This window comes from Sylvia atricapilla, chromosome 2 (genome assembly GCF_009819655.1).
Source record: "Sylvia atricapilla isolate bSylAtr1 chromosome 2, bSylAtr1.pri, whole genome shotgun sequence".
Classification (NCBI taxonomy): Eukaryota; Metazoa; Chordata; class Aves; order Passeriformes; family Sylviidae; genus Sylvia; species Sylvia atricapilla.
The window spans coordinates 5,755,251-5,768,086 of record NC_089141.1 but is presented as its reverse complement, the minus strand read 5'-3'; the positions used below and the strand labels follow the sequence as shown (position 1 = coordinate 5,768,086).

Sequence of the window (12,836 nt, the reverse complement as noted above, 5' to 3'; positions counted from 1 at the left end):
TTGTCTTTCCTATACACATTCAGATCTACTTTTCCAATATTGCCTAAACAGAAGTCAATGTTGAATATCACTTCTGTGTTTAAAAAGTTACCTCTGTATCTAAATTTTTGCAAGTAGCTCTTTTGGGTGTTCTTAGCATGTGGGATTGACAGTTTACAAAGAAAAGAAATACATATTTACAGGAACTGTATCATCATTGTAATTGCTAAGGCAATATTTTTTATGACTATTTAAAGACTAATTATATCTTGAGCAACTTTAAAACTATGTACTGAGCATAGTTTCTGTCTCTTAAGAAAACAAGACAAGAAGAAAAAGTATTGTACTACAGATAAGAACAATTTATTTTAACAATAGTGTTGATGCTTACAATAAAACACAATTCCTCCCACATAAGTGGAAAAAATATACGGCATCCAAAATACCACTTTTGAAATGAACAAATAGTTTAGATGCCTGATCTGTATGAAGCCTTTGTTTCAGTGAAGTCTGATGTATCAGTTAAGTCCTGCAGCATCTTGATTAGACACAGGAAGCAGAAAAAATGACTCAGAACTAACTCACCTATAAAATATTAAGAAATACAAATCAGATGATGTGTTTTAGATTGGATGTTCAAGATGAATAAGCAGTACAGAATAACTCATGTGCTTGTGAATCTCCTTATACAAAGTCAGTGAAGAACTTAACACATGAGGGACAAGCTACAGATCATGCTGGATTTTTTTCAGAGGGATAAAATACATAAGAAGTGATGGGGATGTTAGAAGTTGAGTCCAGTGTTTAGAGTATTTTGGGTTCACTTTAAATGGAACAGGTACAAGAAATATGTCTCTGAGTGCAAAGGGATGTTAATGCTGTAGTATGGTTTTGAAACAAATATTCTCTTTTAGATTAAAATGTAAATAAAACGAGAGAATATTTTAAATGACATATTGTGTTCTCACTTGGAAAAAAAAAATGATGGCCACTAACTGCAAAATACTCTTTGTTCCATGTTACAGGAAAAGCTAAGCAACAGTTTTCCTGTAAACTGAAATCATTATTTAAACAATAGAACGAATGTTTTCTAGGCCTCAAACATCAGTGTTTATGTTTTAAAAGTCAATGAATGCTGCAACAGAAAGGATGAATATGTTCTCTGTGATAATTATCTATCAGAATTGCCTACAATAATAATAATAATATTAATATTATGGTTGGGAGAGTTTTGTATATTTTAGTATCTGTTTCGAGTGGGGGTTTTATTGTGGGGTTTTTTTTTTATTTTTTTTTTGGGGGGGAGGGGATTTTTTTAGGTGAAAACTAACATTCATGTTATATTTTAATTCTAACTATTTTGTGACATCTAGTCCAGTTTTCTAAACATATAAATATGTAACATCAATGTAATATCATAATGTTGCACAATGGGTATGGGTAACAGTTGTTTAATTTTTTTTTTTTTTTTTTTTTTTTTTTTTTTTTTTTTTTTTTTAATGGAACAGTTCTAATGCTTAACATCTGAAATAGGTGTATTTTCCTTTTTACCCTTCCAGGCAAGGAAAGCTCCTTTGGTTCTCTAAATTCTGCAGAGAAACAATCACAGTCCAAAGCTGCTGGTTCCCCTCCGCCTAGGTCCCAAGAGCCTGACTTGTGATTGTTGCTAAAAAACCTCACAAGTTAGGGTCTCAGGGACTAGGAAAAGTCCGATATGATCCAGTAGAATTCGTCTTCCAATAAACTGAATTGTTTAGCAGTCATAATCGCTGTCACCAAAACTTTCACTGCTATTGTTAAATAGAAAAAAAAACCCAAAAACCCCAAATCCAAAAGAAACCCTAAAACCAATGTCCACCCCCCACCGCCCCCAAATCAACACCACCTCCTTCCCCCCAAATAAACAAACCACCGTTTCAAGTAGGGGGCAGAAAAGATCAAATAAGCAGGCAAGACACAAACATACATTCAAACAATGTATCAGCTGACCGAACAGACTTTTCTGAGAGTATAGTCCTTAACTTTTGAAAAGAAAAAAAAACAAAGAACACAGGATAAAAATCTTCACTGCCTTATCTCACAGGTAGCTATGTTTCTATAATGCATCACAGGGAAGCGTCTACAAATGGGTTAAAATCTCCTTCCAGCAGATTTGTACAGTAACAATTTTATTCTATTTCCTTAATGCCTGAAAGAAGGATTAAATGCTTGTTAAGGGGGTTCTAATTGAAATATTCCCCCATTATACTTTTAGTCCTACTGTTCAGGTGGGCCCTGGGTTACAGAGTACTTTAAACCCATTCACGATGCAAGGATAACCTTTGGGCGTGTATTCACTTTTTGCCTCTTCCCCATGTTCAACATTTAATCCTTCTACAGACTGCTAGAAAAAGCTTCTTCCTTTCCAATGGCAAAACTAGCCTTCTCTCCATAAGCTGCAGAAAACATTGACATGCAGAGATTGTTGTCACTTGAACCAGATTACTCAAGGCACACATAACTTTCAAATACTGTCGATACAGTAAGAAGAAATGCTCGGATTTCCCAAATAATTTTGTTCTGAAGCCGAACACTTTTAATGGCACGACCACAATCCTGAATTACTTTTGCATTCATTCTCCTCCGATCTTTAGCCTTGTTCGCAGAATGAAAAAGAAAATTTCTACTTTAGGGACAGGATCCACCGTGGCTTTTTTTTTTTTTTCCTCCATCAGATCCCAGAGCAAAAGAAACAGCAGCCATAAAGGTCCTAGCCACTGGAGCAGAATCTGGCATAGAAAACTCAGAGCTCCTCGGGAAGCCGTTCAGCTTTAAAAAGGGAAAAAAAAAAGACAAGGGAGGGGGAAGAATTAGAATCTCTGCTGGTCGAACAGGTGAACCATCCATTTACAAGAAAGCTGTACAGAGTGCTCTGCCGAAGAAAAGATTTGCCAGTGCCCCCCACCCCCACCCCTGCCCTTCACCCTCCCCTCCAGACTGATACTTCAGATTTCAGAACATTTTGGATTATTTACAATATTATTTCAGCTGATGATATAATGCAACATTATATAAGAGCCGTTTCTTTGTCACTGTGCACCATTCAATCAGTTATGCCTCAGACACAAAATAGTTAAATGAAACAAAATATATATATGAGAAAGATATATATATGTATAGCAGTCCCTAGATTTCATTCAATTTCTTTTTTTTTTTAAAGCTGATCATGATTTAACAAACAATTTTGACCACAGCTTTCAAATCAATAATTAGAATGAAAAATCTCTCCCCTCTATAAATATGACATTAACATAATTATACCACCCCCATCGCATAGACCCATCCTCTTTAGGGAATACATCTGATGCTCTGAAGATGGAAATCAGTCAGATTTTAGTTGCTCTCAAACGTACCTTTGCTTCTCACTGACTGACTGGCTTTACCTCCCATGCACACACGCACGGTCCCAGCACTCACACGCACACACACACACACACACATGCGCACGCACACACACACACACGCACAGCAAGGCACGGCAAAGCAGCGGATGCTGACTCAGAGCAGTTGTGTGTGGAGGGGGTGGTATCGGCTGGTATTTTCACTGCACTCATCATTAACATTAACTCACTCTCTAGCATCCACCCTCTCTCTCAGACCTGCTGGACTGCAGCATTTGCATGACGCTGTCACTCTAGCCCTTGTGGGTCAGATGTTAGAAGAAAAAAAAAATAACAAAAAAACCCACCAAACCAAAAAAAAAAAAAAAAACAAAAAAAAACAACCTCAAGGCTCTCATAAGGAATGCCTTCATTTCTTCCAAAGGGTCCCTCTTCTTATTTTTCCACCTTTCTACTTCCTCTGTTGCTGTGTCTCAGTTGTTTGACATCTTTCCGGAAGAAAATGTCTTGAGCTGCAATAAGCCAGTAGTCAGTCGGTCCTCCCCTCACCTCACACTCCTATTCCCACCCCCTTTTTTTCCTAATCAATAAGACAGATCTCCAAATGCAGTTGTGAAAACAGGCTCTGACACACAGACTTTCATCCTCGATCCTCTGCCTCAGGAATAGCAGGCAACCCAGGCTCACACGTGATGTAGAGAGAAATAATGCCAGTAATTCTTGAACAGTCTTAGGAGTTTATTCTACGCCTTCTTCATTTTTTCCTTTGCTCGAATAAATACCAGTGGGAAGGACACACTAGCTCTCCAAAGCTACAAGGATTCATTTCTTCAGAAAATAATGAACATTAAAAGACTAATATTAATCTTCCTCAAAATTAATGCTATCTTGCCTACCCCCCCACACACACCATTGTACTCCTTGTAAGTAGGAATTGTCTCATAGCCAAAACCCTGCCAGGGTCTGAATCACCATTCACTGTGCTGAAATTGTGAGTTTCTGGGCTTCAATTGGCATTTAACTGTACTAAGCACATTTTTTCCTCTTTTTCTTTTCTTTTATTTTAAACTTCTTAGTTAAAATAAAATAAAAAATAGAAGCTGCTCGTGTCAGAGGGAGCACTGCAAGAGAACAATGGCAATACACTCGCACCACCACACTGAGTACTGAAAATGCGAGTTTGAGCCCCACTTGTGTATTTTTCTGTATGGTATTTGCTCGGTTTTGGTAGAGGAGTCTGAACACATACACGAACACCGAATACACACACGGAGAAACTCAAGACACGTACAGAAAATGCACAACACAAAACAAAGCACAAAGGCTGATAACTGAAACACAGGCACAAGTTGTCTGACAGGCTATGAAAATCCACAGAGCATAATTATTGTGTGCATTTTTTACCTTGTTCCTTTGTTCTTAAGGCAAGGGACCTTAATGGCTTATGGTGTTGATAGTCTTTCGGCTTTTCCCTTTTTTACGCCAACAGTATTTGGGAATTACTTTTCCAGACAATACCACACCACTGTGATTCACGGTATAGAAATTATTTACCGGGGAGGGGTTGGGGGGGGTAGAACAGGTGATACGCAATTCACCAGCCAATTCTCAGAGCTGCCTGGTGCCGTGGAAGCCCTCGGCAGGCAGGTCCCAGGATGCAGCGCTGCAGTCCCAGCTCAGGTAGCCTTTTGGCAACCTTACGGCAGCAGCAGCGAAAGGGAAGGGCATCCACTTGCAGAAAAGGTCCAAAAGAAAATGTCACACAGCTCCAAAGTAAAGGAAGGAAGCCAAAACGCCGGGTACACGCCCTAAGCCAAGTTAGTGTGCGCTTGGGACTAGTCCTGGTGATGGCGATTAATTTCTTAGGAAAAGGACAGAGGAAAGTAGACAATTAGGAAACAGTTAAGTTTGTAATCTCAGAGAGAGGGAGAGACAGAGACAGACACACACCCACAGACAGAGAGCGAGCGAAGAACGCCAAGCATGAGACAACAAAAACAAGACCAAAATCAGATTTGGGAAACTGAAAAAATACAGGATTACAGCATTCAGCTTAGCAGTTACTGGGGTATATTAAAAAAAAAAAAAATTACCACATGCAGAGCATGGCTTAAAATACTTATTGCCATCAACAGTCTGTGACGGATGCCGGCTTCTTACTGCTATACGTACATTAGATTGGTCATCGCCTCTTAATCTCCTTTTGCTCAGACCCATCCATTTTTTGCTGCTCCAGCATCTGTGCCCTTTATGCTTTTTTTCCTGTATAGTTACCCACAATACCCCGGATAAATTAATGTCATGACCTCGCTATGGCTATCAGAACGAAAAAAAAAGTCTACTATTTTAATAATTGAACGTGCGCGTACAGCAAACTGCCTACTGATAGCCCAGCTTTGTGGACTGCCTCCAAAAGCAGCCTTTGCTAGCTCTGCGAATCAGAGACAACAGATGCAAATACTGGCCACAGAGCCCCGGCTCTCTGCCTTGCCTTTTTTTTTTAAAAAAAAACCCACCCTTTTCAGTCTGTGCCACTTCATTTTGCCTGTGCCTCTCCCCTCGATGGTTAAAAACATTAGCCTGATGAAATTAGAAGCCTCTGAATAAAAAGGATGAAGATGGGTGAAAATTATAAATGGTTGCAGATTCTGGAAAATTTATATCCAGACGGTGAGTAGGGAAGAGTACCCAGGTTCAAGTGCTGAGCCTCACTCGGGGGCACCTCTGGGGCCAATGGGACTGCAGACTAGATTAAATCAATAGTCGTCTGAAACGAGATGTCGTAATCAATCAGCTCAATTACCACTGTCATGGATCTGGGCTTAAGGTCTTTCCTGATTCCACTCTTCTAATCATTAACCCTTATACTTCCTCATAATAGGAACTTACGCTTGCTCTGCTGCCCTACCTTCAGACCACAGAAGTTTAGCTTAGTATTTTCTCCTCTTTTTTCCCTTTCCCTATTTAAATAATATAAGAGTGGGTCAGCAAGAAATGTTTCAAATGTGAATATGGTGAGACACACTCCTTTAAGTGTACCTATTATATATGTGCTGCTGTGCACTTATATATTATTATTATGCCTCCGGGAGTGGCTGGGTGGATCAAAGACTGCTGTTTAATTAACATTCAACTCAGCTGTTTCCTTGGAGATTAAAAATAGAAGACTAGTTGAATTAAACTGAAGCTGTTCACTCCTTTCAGTAATCCAATATTACAGAACCCCCCTCCCCTCAACCTAGTTAGAAACAACTTATTTCTGGTTAATCAGCCACCAGGAAAATCCATTTTCAGTTTGAAGGTAAGTGTGAAAAAGTTGGAAAGACAGTTTTGTGTGCATGTCTGAATTTCACAGAATTGCCCATCATTTACATTTTGCATCCACTGTACAGTAAATCCTCATGAAATGCAAGGAGAAAAGAACCATCAGGCTTGACTGTGAGCAGAATAATTTTAAATTCTTGCCTCTAATTATTATTTGCTGTATAAAGATCAAATATCAACTTTTTTTTTTTTTCTTTTTTTTTTTAATTCCTGGGCAAGAAAAGATCTAAGAGCGTTCCATCTAAGAGCGTTCCATAAAAATGCTCCAGCAATTCTCACATACCCATCTCTCATTTTCTCGGGAGGAAAGAAAGAATCCAGGTAGCAGGTATCCAGAATTTAGGTCTCTTAAGTCTGATTTATTCTGTTAGACTTAAATAATAATAGTAAAAGAAAGCCCTGGTACATTTACCCTTACATCACTGTCTGTACACACTGCCTCTGTTTCCAGGCAGGACCACACCTTTTTTAACCATAGATCTGCTTCTCTTCTGGACAGACTGAATGCACAGCCCCAGCCCAGGCAGCATGGAGAATACCAAACAGCAGAATGAGCTGTGGCAATGGTATTTTGGGAGGAATTTGTGCTCCTGGAGATGCTGGCAGTGGGTATGGGGCAGGTGTAGCACGCAGGGGTCTCACGGCAGAGGCAAAGGCCAAGGTTGGGGGTCTGTCTGGGCAGGGCTCCATGCTGTCCAAAACAGGTTATAATTGGAGATCCACCACTGGATTTAATGACCTGCTGTTTTCATTAGTAAAAATACAAAAATTTGCTCTCAAAAATTATTCAGCTGCTAGCATAGGTGTATTTTAACAGGCTTATACCTCAGCCAGGAACAGCTTGGTTGCAGTCACTGACCCCTCACAGATGGAAAAAAAATGACCTCAGCTTTGCCTCTTTTCTGGGAAAGCTTTAGCTGGCAGGGGGATGAGAAACAAAAAGAACCTTAATTTTGTCCTTTAGTAATGCTAAATGAATGCACTGCACCAGACACCACCTTAAAGTGGCTGAAGGGCACTGCTCAGTTTTGCAGGCAGCAGCTCAGACTGTGAGCATCATCCACAAGGGGACAGCATCCACATCCACACTGGAAAGATGCAGTTTCTGTCTGTGAGGAACAGAAAGGGGAGCAGCCATTGCTGAAAGCACTCAAAATTAAAAATATTAAAAAAAAAAAAAAAAAAAAAAAAAAAAAAAAAGAGGGAGAGAGAAGAAAAAAAGAAGACATTTCTTGGATTATTGCTTCTGGACAGAGAGGAAGGAGAGGTGAGGCTGGACATGCATGTCAGATATCACAACCTGCTCAAATACAGGATGAGCCTTTTGTTTCTTAAATAGCAAGAGTGAGGTGATTTGCAATATTAACACAAACTTTGTGTGACAGAAAAGGACTCTCTGGAAAAACAGATAGTAATGTAGTAATGTTAAGAGAATGTGATGAGAAGAATTAGATACCACTGGAGAAAAATCAGAACATATCTAACGGGAAGAGAGGAGTGCACTGGTATCAAAAGTTATTCTGATTTTACGGTTTTCATCTTCATATCCTCAGCGTGCTTAAACTGGGACACAACACACTCATCCCTTTCCTTTTTCTAGAACCAAAAATTTCTTTATCACAGTGCACATGGAAAGGATATTCATAAAATAAAATTTTTCTTTATGTAGCATTTAAATGACTTAGAAGAGTGACACTATTAGAATGATGTGTGCCTGGTTGGACTATGCCTACACCATAGTTCTGTATGATTGTCCCTAATACCTTCTCACCTCACTGATGAACAACAAGGGGATAACAAGTTCAGAAAATTCCTACAGCTATCTAGTCCCAGATTTGCCATTAAAAAAAAAAAATCTACCCTCCTATTTTCTTGTTTAGAAATGCTACAGCCAGAATTCACCTTGTAATTCAGTAAGAATGCCTTTCCTAACTTAGCTGAAATTCCCACCTGATCATGAAGTATTGAATATGTATATATAGCCTAGACAATTTATTACAAAAAAGAAATCACAGAAATAAAATTACAGAGAAACAGCAATACCCTTTTCTTCCTACGCAAACTCCATCTTACTCAAGAAATGCTATTATACCATCTCCTTGTTGACTTGTCAATTTACCTGCCCTTTATTTAAAACACAGACATATGACAGCAGAAATTATTGCCATTTGAATTACTTTTTGTGTGAATTCTATTCAATAGACCTTGATTTTACCGACACTTTCAATTAAAAAGGTAATTATTTGTGAAAACAAACCACTGTGATACGTATACTTTTTTTGACCTATGTTTCCTTGAGCTGTGAGAGCATGAAGTAATGAATGAATTAACTTTTCTATTTATGAATACTTTTTATACTTCACTAATTGCTTTGTGTTACTACTTAATACAGCATCAGCACAGTGTGAAGAAAGGAAAGGCCCGGTACTAAAATGAAATTCCAACTGTTCAAAAACCTGTTTTTGCCGAAACAGTCAGATCTGCATTTGTAGCCTGCTCAATAAGAAAGACGTAAAGTGCCAAGCACTATTTAAAAAATCCTGCTTCGTAAATTTTCCAGTATGACATTTTTACTGTTTCCTGACCTGTAGGTATACCTGCATACACACACACACACACACACATATAATTGATAAAAACACCAGAATACATACTAGATCACCAAAATATACTGTCTATTCCCAGAAGTCGTCCCTCCATGATGGCTCCACACTATTGTTGCAATCACCATTGGGCCTGATCCTGAAACAGGGAAATACAAGTCCCTTTATTCAGGTGGATAGTGTCTCTGAAAGCACCTGAACCATTCCTCTGAGAGCTGATTCTGGGGTGTGCATTTGCCACATAAAAATCTGAGCTTGTAAAAAGGAGATTAAGGGTATTCGGTGCATGCTGCAGACACCACGAGAATGCTCAGAATTCTGCTGTAGGACAAAACGCTCCTGTTTTCTTAACAATGCAATCTGAAGATAAACGTTTGTGAGAAACATTCAGACACAACGTTTCCACAACCCTGTTTTTAGAGTTTTCAAAAGCAGTCTGGGGAAAGGAAAAGCATTTTAAGAAGAAAATAGAAAATAGATTCAATGCCTGCAAAAAACAGAATATTTTAAATTTTCTAGACAGTGAAGGTTAAAGCTATCCTGCATTCTCATAGCTCTCTCTCTCTCTCTCTCCTTTCAATCAATCTCATTGATTTTTTTTAAAGGTCAGAGGCTATACCTTCATTGATCAAAGAAACAGCCTGACACAGCGAAAGAGTCTGCCAATTCCAGACAGATCAATCACACCTTTGTCTGCTTTTGATACATTGTGGTTATTTATTCTGCATCACCACGACTTTCTGTCGCATGGCTCTTAATGTAATAATGCTGCTCGGGGACGACAATAAAAGAAAAGGGGGGAGGGGAAATATTCTATTTAAGATATTTTAAGCCTCTCTCTGGTATTTCTGAGGGTGGCTTATGATGGAACTTGGCCAACCTGTTTGATTTCATTTTTGCCTTGGAACGCCTGTCCTGGTATTTAGCTCTCCTTGGTCAGCGCTTTGTAGGACTTTAGAAAGGCAATCTTTTGAAAACAATGTGTGCAAACTGTTCTTTAAAAAAATGATTAGATCTTGATAGAAAAATAATTATGATCTAATCACAACCATAATTTTCCACGTTTATGGACCATTTTAGAAATGTCTTAATAAATAGGGTGTAACTGATACTTGGCTACAGACTGCTTTATGACTGTAAAAGGAAACTAATGGTCAGCCTAAAATAATTACTAGGAAATATTGCTGAATAAACAGATATAAGTGCTGAAAAGCTCCTGGCTTTGCAAACTATTATGCTGAAAGCCAGCTAAATCTTTAAAAAATGCACTCTATTCTCACTGTCTGACGTGTCTGAAAGTTCTATGCTATTATTTTGCTCTCCATAGCCCCTGCAAGAAGCCTTCAAAACTCCTGTTGGTCTAATATCAAATCTTTTGTTCACATTTAGTAGCCTATCACTTCACTAGCAGCTTCATTACTTAAGAAAAATCACTTGTGGGTCTTGGGATACTGGTTATAAGTTAAAGCATTAAAATCCACTTTAAAAGTGAAATTGTAGCCTAAGAGAAGCCAGTGGCAAAATGCCCATTGGCTTCAGTGGAGCTGGGACTTCACTGGAAGGTGTTATTTCTTGACTCCTTTAACCCAAGCTTCTTGAAGTAGAAAAGGCAGTTTTTGAGATTTTAAAGGACCCTAATATTATAAAGATTTAAACAACCCCAACACATTTCTTATCAAAGTAGCTAACAAAGCTGTGATGGGCTCTATGCAGCACTCAGTCCTATCAAGCAAAGTGGAAGTGTTCAGTAAAATTAAGCATGTAAATCTTTGCAGAATCAGGATATCAGGTAATAAGACATCCCACAGTTGGAACATTAAAATAAGATATGCGATAATCCAAACACTTGGCACAAGTTTCTGATTTCATTGTGCCTGCTCTGTAAATTATTGTGCAGCCAATTTACAATTACATCAGCACTATTATGTAGAGCAAAAGGTAAGTGGTATACAAAGCTGAAATATTAAACCCATTAAAAAGTTATGAGTTTGACAGAGTCCCTACATGTATTTGTGTTCATGCCAAGAAATGCATTTGAAAACCTTTAGCGAAAGGAAACTGCCTTCCAGTGATAAACTGCAGTGCCTACAAGACATTGCTAAAATGCTACTGCCACTCTCAAAGGCCAAGAGACCTTAAAAATGGTTGCTGGCTGACAGCGTTATACAAAAACATACAGTTTCTTCTGTAAAGAAATAAAGCTGAATGCACAACATTTCAGACAAGTTTTGAATAAGTCTATTTGTCCAGCTTACTTTGCAAAGGCTCTGAAGAAAACAGCACCATAAACACTTTCAGTCCCCACACAAGGGCTAAACAAAGAGTCCTCTTTCTAGCCATTTAATCCAGTAATTTATTTTTTCAACCATCACATAAATCGAAACACAGCTGTAACCAATGACTTGCAGATCCAGTTCCCTGCCAGCTGGATCCTGTTCTGCTGAAGCAGCAAGATTTTTACATTGTTCACTTCTGTACATCTGGAGAAATCATTTAGGTTCAAAGGTGACTAGAAAAGCTCTTTAAATAAACTCAACCAACAGTGAAGAGAGGCCTATGTATCTAAAAAAGCTCCAAAGAGTTCCATTTTAAAAGTTTTTTGTTCATATTAGTTCATGGAGCAGTTTGCGTCTTTAACTATTTTTTGATTATGACATTTAAATTGAATTCTACACACAAATATGTATTTTGATAACAAAGATGTATTTAGCATTTCCCATGAATTTTCAAACAATGTCAATACTCAAAAGTGATCACAGTCAAGAGTGTGTGCATTTATCACATTTAAAAGAATGACCAGACAAATAGCAGTGTAGTAAAAACAAAAAAACAAAAAAAGCCCTCAATCAATGCATCTTAGCTGCTGCCTGAAATGCATCTCAGCTTTAAATAAAAAAGAAAACAAACAACAAGAAAGCACATACTCTACTTGGATATGCCAAACCTGAAATGTCTTAGAGGTTAGTCCTTAAAATAGCCTTACCTCAAAAACTCTGCCTCATCCCATACTTCAGGAGTCTGCAGGTTAAATAACAGAAATGTCCCTGACATCTTAAACTGCACACAGCAAATTGATTACAATGCAGCATTTCTTTTACAAAAGCAATCACAAAGCAAACCAGCTGAATCTTTCAGAGGTAAATAACAATGAATATTAAAGGCTCATATAATCTATATCTTGGATTACTTTTCAGACAAAACAAGCACTCCAAACACATTGACAATGGAAGGGGTTTATGCCTAACCCAGGCCCCACTAACAGAAACATTTGTAACATTCAAAGTTCTGAAGATATGTCTTATTTACAAATTCGCTCTCAATTACAAATTCAACTAAAATTTTTCTCAGTTATTGTGTTTCTCTTGCAAACAGGTAAGCAAGACACATGCAGAACATGCCGCAGTCGCTCAGGTAAAGGTGCAGTTCCTGTCCTGCACATTGTTAGAAGTCATTTCAAAATTCAGTTACGCTTCACTGCTGTAATTGCTTCTTTTCCTCTTTTAGTACTTACTGTAAGAGCTGCTTTGAAACAATGCTGATAAAAGTATCC

The 12,836-nt window shown here is 38.2% G+C and overlaps 1 long non-coding RNA gene across 4 annotated transcripts in view; it reads right to left on the bottom strand.

The window, feature by feature from the left end:
- Positions 1-1,436: 1,436 nt before the first annotated feature.
- The window catches only part of LOC136375292 (uncharacterized), a 132,234-nt gene continuing 120,834 nt past the window's right edge, over positions 1,437-12,836 (bottom strand). For 3 of the 4 annotated variants that reach the window (XR_010746059.1, XR_010746057.1, XR_010746060.1), the window contains one exon: positions 1,437-2,787. This is a non-coding gene — a long non-coding RNA (uncharacterized lncRNA). Of the gene's footprint in view, positions 2,788-3,371; positions 3,872-12,836 lie in introns of all 4 variants that reach the window. The other variant, XR_010746058.1, reaches the window with a different exon arrangement.